Genomic DNA, 8,779 nt, shown 5'->3' with positions numbered 1-8,779 from the left:
TTGCTTCTCCTCGTTCCCAGAATTCCACAACTGTCTGGATTTCCTCCTATCATCACTTTTCTGCAGTTGCTAGATCTCTAAATGTCAGCAAACCACAGAGCTTGTGTAGCCTTCCCATTTTTTCATTCCTCCCCCCTCTCCCCCTAGGTGATCCTACCCATTCTCATAATTTAAATGTCATCTCTAGGCTGCTGAGTCCCAAATCTATAACTCAAAGCTTGATTTCCACTTTGAACTAGACATCTAGCAGTCAAATCAACACCTTCACTTAAGACATCTAATTACCACTCTGATCTTGGCTTAATCAAACATTAACGTCACCTTCTCCATTTTCAGAAATGGTCTGACAATTCACTCAGCTCCTTGGGCCAAACAGCTAACAGTTTTCCTTGTTTACTTCTAGTTTACACCCAAACCACATATGAATCTCACTGGTTCAGCTTTCACAACACAGCAGACATTGAATCACTGTTCACCATCTCCACTGCTACATCCTGAACTAAGCCACCGGGGCAGCCTACTGCCTCCATCTTGTTCTTCTACAGTCCATTCTTCACACTGCTAGATATTCCTAAACACTAAACCACAACCCACTAACTGCATGTGGAAACCCTCAAGTAACTCTTCACTGCTCTTACAGTGAAACCAAACTCCTTAGTGTATATAAATATATAGAGAGAGTGTGTATGATATATATATATATATATATATATATATAGCCCAGTTGCTATGTCCTTGCATTCTTGGCTCGCTCTGATGGTCTTCTGATGCCTATTTCCTTTTCAAATGCTACCTTCAGAAAGACCTTCCTGATGACCACATATATCACTTTCTATTATTTTACTAATCTTTGTTTCCCTCATAGCACTTAATTCTTCAAATTATCTGCATATAAATGCTTTCATTTATTTTGATAAATATTTTCTCACCAAATTAAGCTCATGACTTGAGAGCAAAAAGTTGGTCATTCTTTCACCACCTGCCCTGCATCTAAACCAGTACCTGAAACACTTTTATTTAAAACCCTTGTTGTCTGATTGACTGATAAATGTAATTAAATAAAACAAGGTCTGTAAATTAGCACCTACTCCTAAGGTAGTTACAATTTAGAACACTATTTTATCTTCAAATGATACTTGGATTTTGTAATGTTGGGCCATTGACAGTAATATGTGCATTCTTGGAGAAGCACAGAACCCTGCTCTCTCAGGGTATGATCCAGAAAGGAAATCACATCTTAAAAAGTGATATTTACTCCCAAACACACACACGTTTATCCCAAGCAGGTGCCAGCCTTCCCTATTCAAACACATTCAGCAGCCATGAAAGCTTACAAAGTGCACTGCGCCATGGCATCTGTTGAAAAGGTACTGGTCCCTAAATCAGGCTGGATGACCACTCATCCACTGAATGCTTATCATCCCCATGGCAGTGGGTTCTCTAGAAAGATTCCTTTCTATATCATCTTTATCTCCCACATCTAAAAGGAAAAACAGAAGTGACATTATAGAGATGACAGCTAAAGGGCTGACATATGGCCTAGCAGTTAAGCCACTTAGGACATTCACATCCTGTATCCGAGTACCAGGGTTCAAGTCCCAGCTCTACTCCTGATTCCAAATTCTTGCTAATGTGGACCTGGTAGGCAGCATGTGATGGTTTAAGCATTTGGGTCCCTGAACCCACCTGGGAGACCCAGCATGAGCTCCTAGCTCCTGGCTTCAGCCTGACCCAGCTCTAACTGTTGCTGGCATTTGAGAATCATTCAGCATTTGGGGGCTCTTATTGTGTGTTTGTACACACACATCATTCTCTCAAAATTAAAAATATTTTTCTAAAAAAAAAAAATACCAGTTAGCTATTTTAAAAGGTCTTAGCCTCACCCTGTCTCCACTGGAGACACAGCTCCCCAAGACATAGGGGAAGCAACTGTTACCTGATGCCTCTTCTGCCCATCAGGGTCAAAAGCATGGGTGAACCCTTGGATGGCTCTACCTAACACACTCTTTTTGTCTTGTGGGCTCCAGGGCCTGCATCTCTGTCCTGGAGACTAGAAAATGTCAAAAAGCCTCTCTCTTTGTTGAGTTGGTCTCCAGGGCTTAGTTTACAGTGCCTCAGCCTTTTTGCACTGCAGTTCATCTGTGTAACCACTTACCTTCTGAAAGGTACAGGTGCACACACACACATACACATGCACACAATGTTCTGTACAAATTCTTCAGGCCTTCCTCTGCTGTCTCTCCAACTAGAAGAGACTTCCACTTCCCTAGTCTACCAGAAGACAAATTCCACTCATTGCACCAAAGCTGTAACTGGGGTAAAATAAGGCAATAATGGAGCTACCTCTATCAGGAAAAGTTTCAATATTCTCAGAACAAAACACTCTCTGTGAACTTCCTCAGCACCCATCCATCACTTGTGGATGGAATTAAAAAGCCATTGGGAGAGTGAGACCACAAATCCTTAAACGAAAGCCATTTTGTCCCCTGTTCTCTTCTTTGCAGCCTTTCTGTTAGCCTCAGTGACTCCCAAAATGACCACAGGAGCCTCTTTCATCTCACCTGCCCCCCTTACAATGTGGTTCTGAACCAAGGCTCATGTTCCCTCCTCTTGAATGGGGACAGCCCTCTGCGCTGACTCCACAAACAGAATGTACAAAGTGATGCTGTCTAAGGGGAGACCATCAAAGGCCAGCAGCTCTGCCTGGTTCTCTGGAATGCTCACTCTGAGAGCCCCACCACCAGGCTGTGAGGGAACCCCACACACCTGTTGCCGGATGGGGTATGAATGTAGAGAGGCCTATATAGAAGGGAAAACCAAGGCGCCCACCCTCAGCCCAGCTGCGCTCCCAGCTACCCAGCAGCTACTGCAGATTCTCAATCTAACTGAATCCTTATTGTTTCAAACCACTGAGTTGGGCTGCTCTGATCCACAATGGATAGAAACAAAAGCAGCTGCTGCCCTAGTCTCCTTGTCATTCAGATGGGATGGTCACTCTCTCCCAACCAAGTCAAGGAATGTTTGGGCCTTCTCATCTTACCCCAGGTCATTGTTATTTGGACTTCAGTGCCTAGAGTTAGCTTAGCCACCTGCTCATCTCCACTTCTGCCCTGCACTGCTTCACACCCACCACTAGCTCCCCACTCTTCTCAGAAGCCCACACTTGCCCCTCCACAAAGATTCAAGGCACCTGTCAGGGTTGTATCAGGACTTAAAACTGGTGCCATTGTCAGCTTTCCAGTGGCTGGAAGAGAGAGATCTCCAAAATGTAAATGGCTCTGTCAGTAGCATGAACACAGTAACAAGCTGTGACACAGTCAGCCTTCAGGAGTGCACCCAGAGCCAGAGCCGGGAGCTTTACATGGAGTCCCAGTGTGTACATCTAAGCAGGGGCACAGGAGGAAGGAAGGAAATGCCTGCAAAGGGAAGGGGTCATAGCTGGCAAGAGTACAAGAGAAATGGCCCACTTCCACAACTACTAGTCCAGTCATGTTTTAGGACTTTTTATTTAAAGAGTTACAGAGAGGAAAAGACAGATTGTCCATCTGCTGGTTCACTCCCTAGATGGCCATAATGGCTAGCACTGGACCATACAAAAGCCAGGAGCTTCACCCAGGTCTCCCACATGGGCAACAGGGGCCCAAACACTTGGGCCATCTTCCATTGCTTTCCCAGGCCATTAACAGGGAGCTGCGCAAGGAGGGCAGCCAGGACCTGAACCAGTGCCCATATGGGAAGTTAGCGTCACAAGTAGGCAGCCTTACCCACTATGCCATGGTGCTGGTCCCTCAAGAAGATCATTATTAAGGTCATTCTTCACAATTTTTTATATCCAGTAACTATCAACGAAGGGAGTGAGGTTGATAAGGAAAGGTCTATTCCCTGTAAACTCAAGGATGTCTTCCTTATAATCACACTTCCTCCATAGATGCTTGTGGGCCATTGATTTCTTTTGCTGTGTGCATGTGCACATGTACATGAGTGTGTGTGTGTGTGTGTGTGTGTGAGTGTTCATAGCAAAGTAGATCCTATATTGAGATTAAGACACGTATAAGAAACACTGATCTGCCACTTGTAAATCATGGGCTGTGATATCAGATCTGGGTCCCATCATAACCAAATGTGTGACCTAGTGCTAAGCCTCTCTGAGCTTCTGTGTCTTAATGTATAAAATTGGAGTGATTAAAAGAGTAGTTATTTTCAAAGGAGTTTTTATTAAGGTAACTAACATACATAATTAACTGATCAAGAACCTGAATAGGAAACTAATAAATTTTAAATTCCTTCTTCTCCCTATGGGCAAATTGTGGTGAGTCTGCTGTGGGCTGCCAAACTAAGTCATTTCTCCCTACATATTATTTAGAGCTTAACCCAGGCATGTCCTGACTTCTACATTGGAGCCAATTAGTCACTTCTAGGCTATAGCTCTATGGGTCCTAACACCATGCTAAAAACGCACATCAGAAACTCTCTCCTTTCCTATTTTTTCCCCAATAGCTGCAATTGCATTTTATCACCAAACAAAACCACATTCTCCTTCTTGGCCATGTCTAACGTGAAGCATTTGCCACCAACCCGCTCAGAACAAATCCCTGCAAAGCAATCTGACCAGAGTCAGGGCCCGATTTGAGTCGGTGATGGGAACTCTGTAAGTGAAAGTCTGGTAGAAAGGCCTACAGGGAGTCTGTCCTAGCTGAAGCACAGCAAGAAACAGACTGGGTTAATCTTCCATGTGGCTCCTGATTTTCCAAGCTTTACAAGCACAGCAAAGCTGAAAACAGCCTATTTTCTCAATTTTTCACTTCAGCATCCCCCTTTAAACCAGCTCCATCCCATAAACACTGCATCTTTAGGGACACGCATGGGAGGCAGTGATCCTTGCCTCCCCTGATTTCCAAGACCCATAGCTGTACCCTGCAGGTGTTCGGGGTACTTTCCAAAGTACAACTGACTTCAAGCATTGTAAAAAACTGAGAATGAAAATGTGTTTTGTTCCTGGTGGTGTGTAGTACTCCGGCCCACACCTTACCAATCTCTTTAATGCCTGCCTTAAAAAGAAGGGCTGGCAGGGACTAACATTATGGCATAGTGAGTTAAGTTGCCACCTACAATGCCTGCATGCCCCATCAGAGCCCTAGGTTCAAGTCCTGGCTGCTCAGCTTCCAATCCAGCTCCCTACTAATGTGCCTGGGAAAGCCCAACTACTTAGGCCCCTGCCACCATGAGGGAGACCTGGATGGAGTTCCAGGCTCCTGGCTTAGGCCTGGACAAGCCCCGGCTGTTGCAGCCATTTGCAGTGGATGGAATGTTTTTTTCTCTGACTCTCCACTTTTCAATGAAATCTTTTTTTTAAAAGGAGTGGAATCCAAAGATCAGCCCACATGGAATCTGCATTTAAGGAAACCTTCCACAAAGGGAGACTCTGTCTTTCTGGAGCTACAGTGACAGCCTGTGCTCCATGACACAATGAGGAAACTCCAACAGGAGAGCTGCTTCGGTTGGGAGAACAGCTACCCTTCAGTCTAAGATCCTCCTGGAACAAAATCCCAACCCCTCCAGTAGCTACCTAGGTGACTTTAAGAAACCCAACATGGGCCTCAATAGAATGGAGAGGAGCTGAGCAGGACTCTCAGATCCAGAGAAGGCACTAAGACTCCAAACCACTAGAGAAGCAAAATGTTTACAAGGCTCCCATCAGAAACAGGCAGAGCTTCAAGAAATCAAACTGGGGAAAGTAAGAATTTGTAGCTGTCAAGCAGGTCTGCAGTGGGATGATAGGGTGTCCAGAAACCCAGGTCCAATTTCTCTTCCCAGGGAAGGTTTGACTCTAGGAGAGAGAAGGACCCAGGAACTGTACCAACAAGTTATATTTAGACTTCTGCAGCAAAACTGAGGATAACAATGTTGTAAGCTCTTGGCCAGTGCAATGCTTAACTCCCAAGCCTGTGTCCAAAGACCAGCTAATTTCAGCAGAAGGGTTTTAAGTTGCACAGAGAAAGGAAATGGTTTCAGTGAGCCAAGACTCTTGTCTGTGCTGATGTGCATGCACACACACACACCATGAAAATAGATCAAATTCTTTCTCTCATAAACACAACTGAGTTACCCTCACCACTCTGTTGCTGAACTCAGATCACAGACATGATAACTTTAGCTTATTTTGAGAATTTTTTTGCAAAGTCCATAGACCTTAAATGCAGACATAAAACACCAATGCTTGTGTATCTTTTTCATGTTTCTCTATGTCAGTGTCTAGAAGAACTGGGAGTGAGGGCTGAATTTTGTGGTGACCATTGGGGCTGCCACCAGCGTCCAGAAAGCCTACAGACTCACACCTGCATGCTGGGGAAGGGAGCAGGGAATCACTGCAACTCTGAGCCAGTGAAGCGCTCTTCTGGTCAACTTTTGGGTTATCAAAGTCATGGGCAGTTGAAAATGCTATTTTCCGTGATCCCACAGAGGAAAACAGCCTAAAAATCCCAAGGCAACCTGCAGAAATAGGTCTCTTAAATGCTTATTGGTGGAGCTGGCATGGCAGCATACCAGGTAAATCTGCCTCCTGCGACACCAGCATCCCAATACAGGTGCTGGTTCGAGTCCTGGCTGCTCCACTTCCAATCGAGCTCCCTGCTAATGCACCTGAGAAAGCAGCAGAAGATGGCCCAAGTGCTCTGGTCCCTACAACCACGTAGGAGACCTGGAACATGTTCCTTGCTCCTGGCTTCAGATTAGCACAGCTCCAGTCATTCTGGCCATTTGGAGAGTGAACCAGCAGATGGAATATCTGTCTCTCCCTCTCTCTCTAATTCTGCCTTACAAAACATAAATAAATCTTTTCTAAAAAATGTTTATTGAGGGTCAACATTTGGCATAGTAGGCTAAGACTCCACTTGCGGCACCAGCATCCTATATGGGCACCGGTTTGTGTCCCAGCTGTTCCTCTTCCAATCCAGCTCTCTGCTTATGGACTGGGAAGGCAGCAGAAGATGGCACAAATGTTTGGGCCCCTGCAAACCACATGGGAGACCCAGAAGAAGCTCATGGCTTCAGATAAGCCCAGCTCCAGATGTTGCAGTCATTTGGGGAGTGAGCCAGCAGATGGAGGACCTTTCTCTTCATCTTTCCCTCTCTCCGTTTGTAGCTCTGCCTCTCAAATAAATTTTAAAAATCTAAAAAAAATGCTTATTGCTAAATAAGAAATGCCTAAATAAATTCACAAAACATGTTCTTATAGAAGAGAGCAGTGGCTATCATTTAGTCAAGAAAATCATTGATTCAGGTAATGAACAACATTGCTTTCAACATCTGTTAAACTAAACACGTAGCCTTTAAGATAACTTAAAAGTGGGGTGTAAAATGTGCTTCTGTGGTATTCCCAAGCACAGGAAGGAACTCTAGGTGAGAGCATTGGGATAAAAGAATCTGACCTATTCAAGACAAGAACTGGACAGAAAGATGGCAGACAGTGAAGGAAGTAACCCAAAATATCACCCTAGACTTTTCTTTTTTAAATAAATCTTTTAAAAATATCTATTTATTTATTTGAAAGTCAAAGAAGAAGGGGGAGAGAGAGAGAAAGAGGTCTTCCATCCACTGGTTCACTCCCCAGATGGACCACAATGGCAGAGCTGAGCGGATCCGAAGCCAGGAGCCAGGAGCTTCTTTCCAGTCTCCCATGTGGGTGCAGGGGCCCAATGACTTGGGCCATCTTCTACTGCTTTCCCAAGCCATAGCAGAGAGCTGACTCAGAAGTGGAGTAGCCAGGTCTCGAATCGGTGCCCATGTGGGATGCTGGTACTACAGGCAGCAGCTTTATCTGCTACACCACAGCACCTGCCCCCTAGACTTTCTTCTGATCACCAAGAATGCATGGCTTATGAAGAAGAAATTATAATAACTTGAAAGAACACTGTCATATCACTCTATTGTAGGAAAAGATGAAACAGTTGAGTAAAGCTTAAAATATATATTAGATGGTACAAGTTGGACTTCAGAAATTTAAGAGAAAGAGTAGGCTTTGAGAAGGAAGATAATTCTAAAAAAATATGTGATCTCATCTTACCTAAGCACTCTGGTGAGAAAGAAGTCAGGTATTCAACTCAGTTGTGCTTGATTCCCCCAAAGCACAAAATAAAGCAGTGCAGTATCTGAGAACCTGGCCTTGGAATTTGACCAATGGCATTTGAACCACAGCCTTACTACTTTACAGTAGGAATTGTGAGCCTATTAACTAACCTCTCTACAATACCTTTTTCTGATCCATAAAGAAAGAGATGTAACTGCATATATCCCAGTGGTTGCTGTGGTGATTAAATAAGATAATGTAGTTGGCTCCTAATAGAAGCTCAACAGATAGTGGCTATTGTTATCTTTATTATGAGGCTGAATTCTAGGCAAAGAAAATTTAAGGATGAAGCTTGATCCCTGCCCTCAAGCAATTGCCCGCTATTGTAAATAACTAAAATACAATGAGAAGTGATTAGGATATAGCTACAGCTACCTCAAACCTTCTTCCGAATCAGATGTTGAATAAGTTACTCTTGTTGTCTCAGCTAATGAAACTTATCTACAGAAAACACCGGATCTGCCTATTGAGAAATAATTGAGATTGTAAAAGAATCCCACAGTAATGAATTCAAAGTGTGAAAGAATCACTCAAGAACTGGTGTGGTACAGTGGGTTAAGCCACTATCTGTGATGCCAGCATCCTATATGGGCACCAGTTCAAGTCCCAGCTGTACTACTTCCAATCCAATTCCCTGCTAATGCACCTGGGAAA

Source organism: Lepus europaeus, chromosome 17, assembly GCF_033115175.1.
Source record: "Lepus europaeus isolate LE1 chromosome 17, mLepTim1.pri, whole genome shotgun sequence".
Taxonomy (NCBI): Eukaryota; Metazoa; Chordata; class Mammalia; order Lagomorpha; family Leporidae; genus Lepus; species Lepus europaeus.
The sequence above is the reverse complement of the archived record's forward strand: the minus strand, read 5'-3'. Positions refer to the sequence as shown.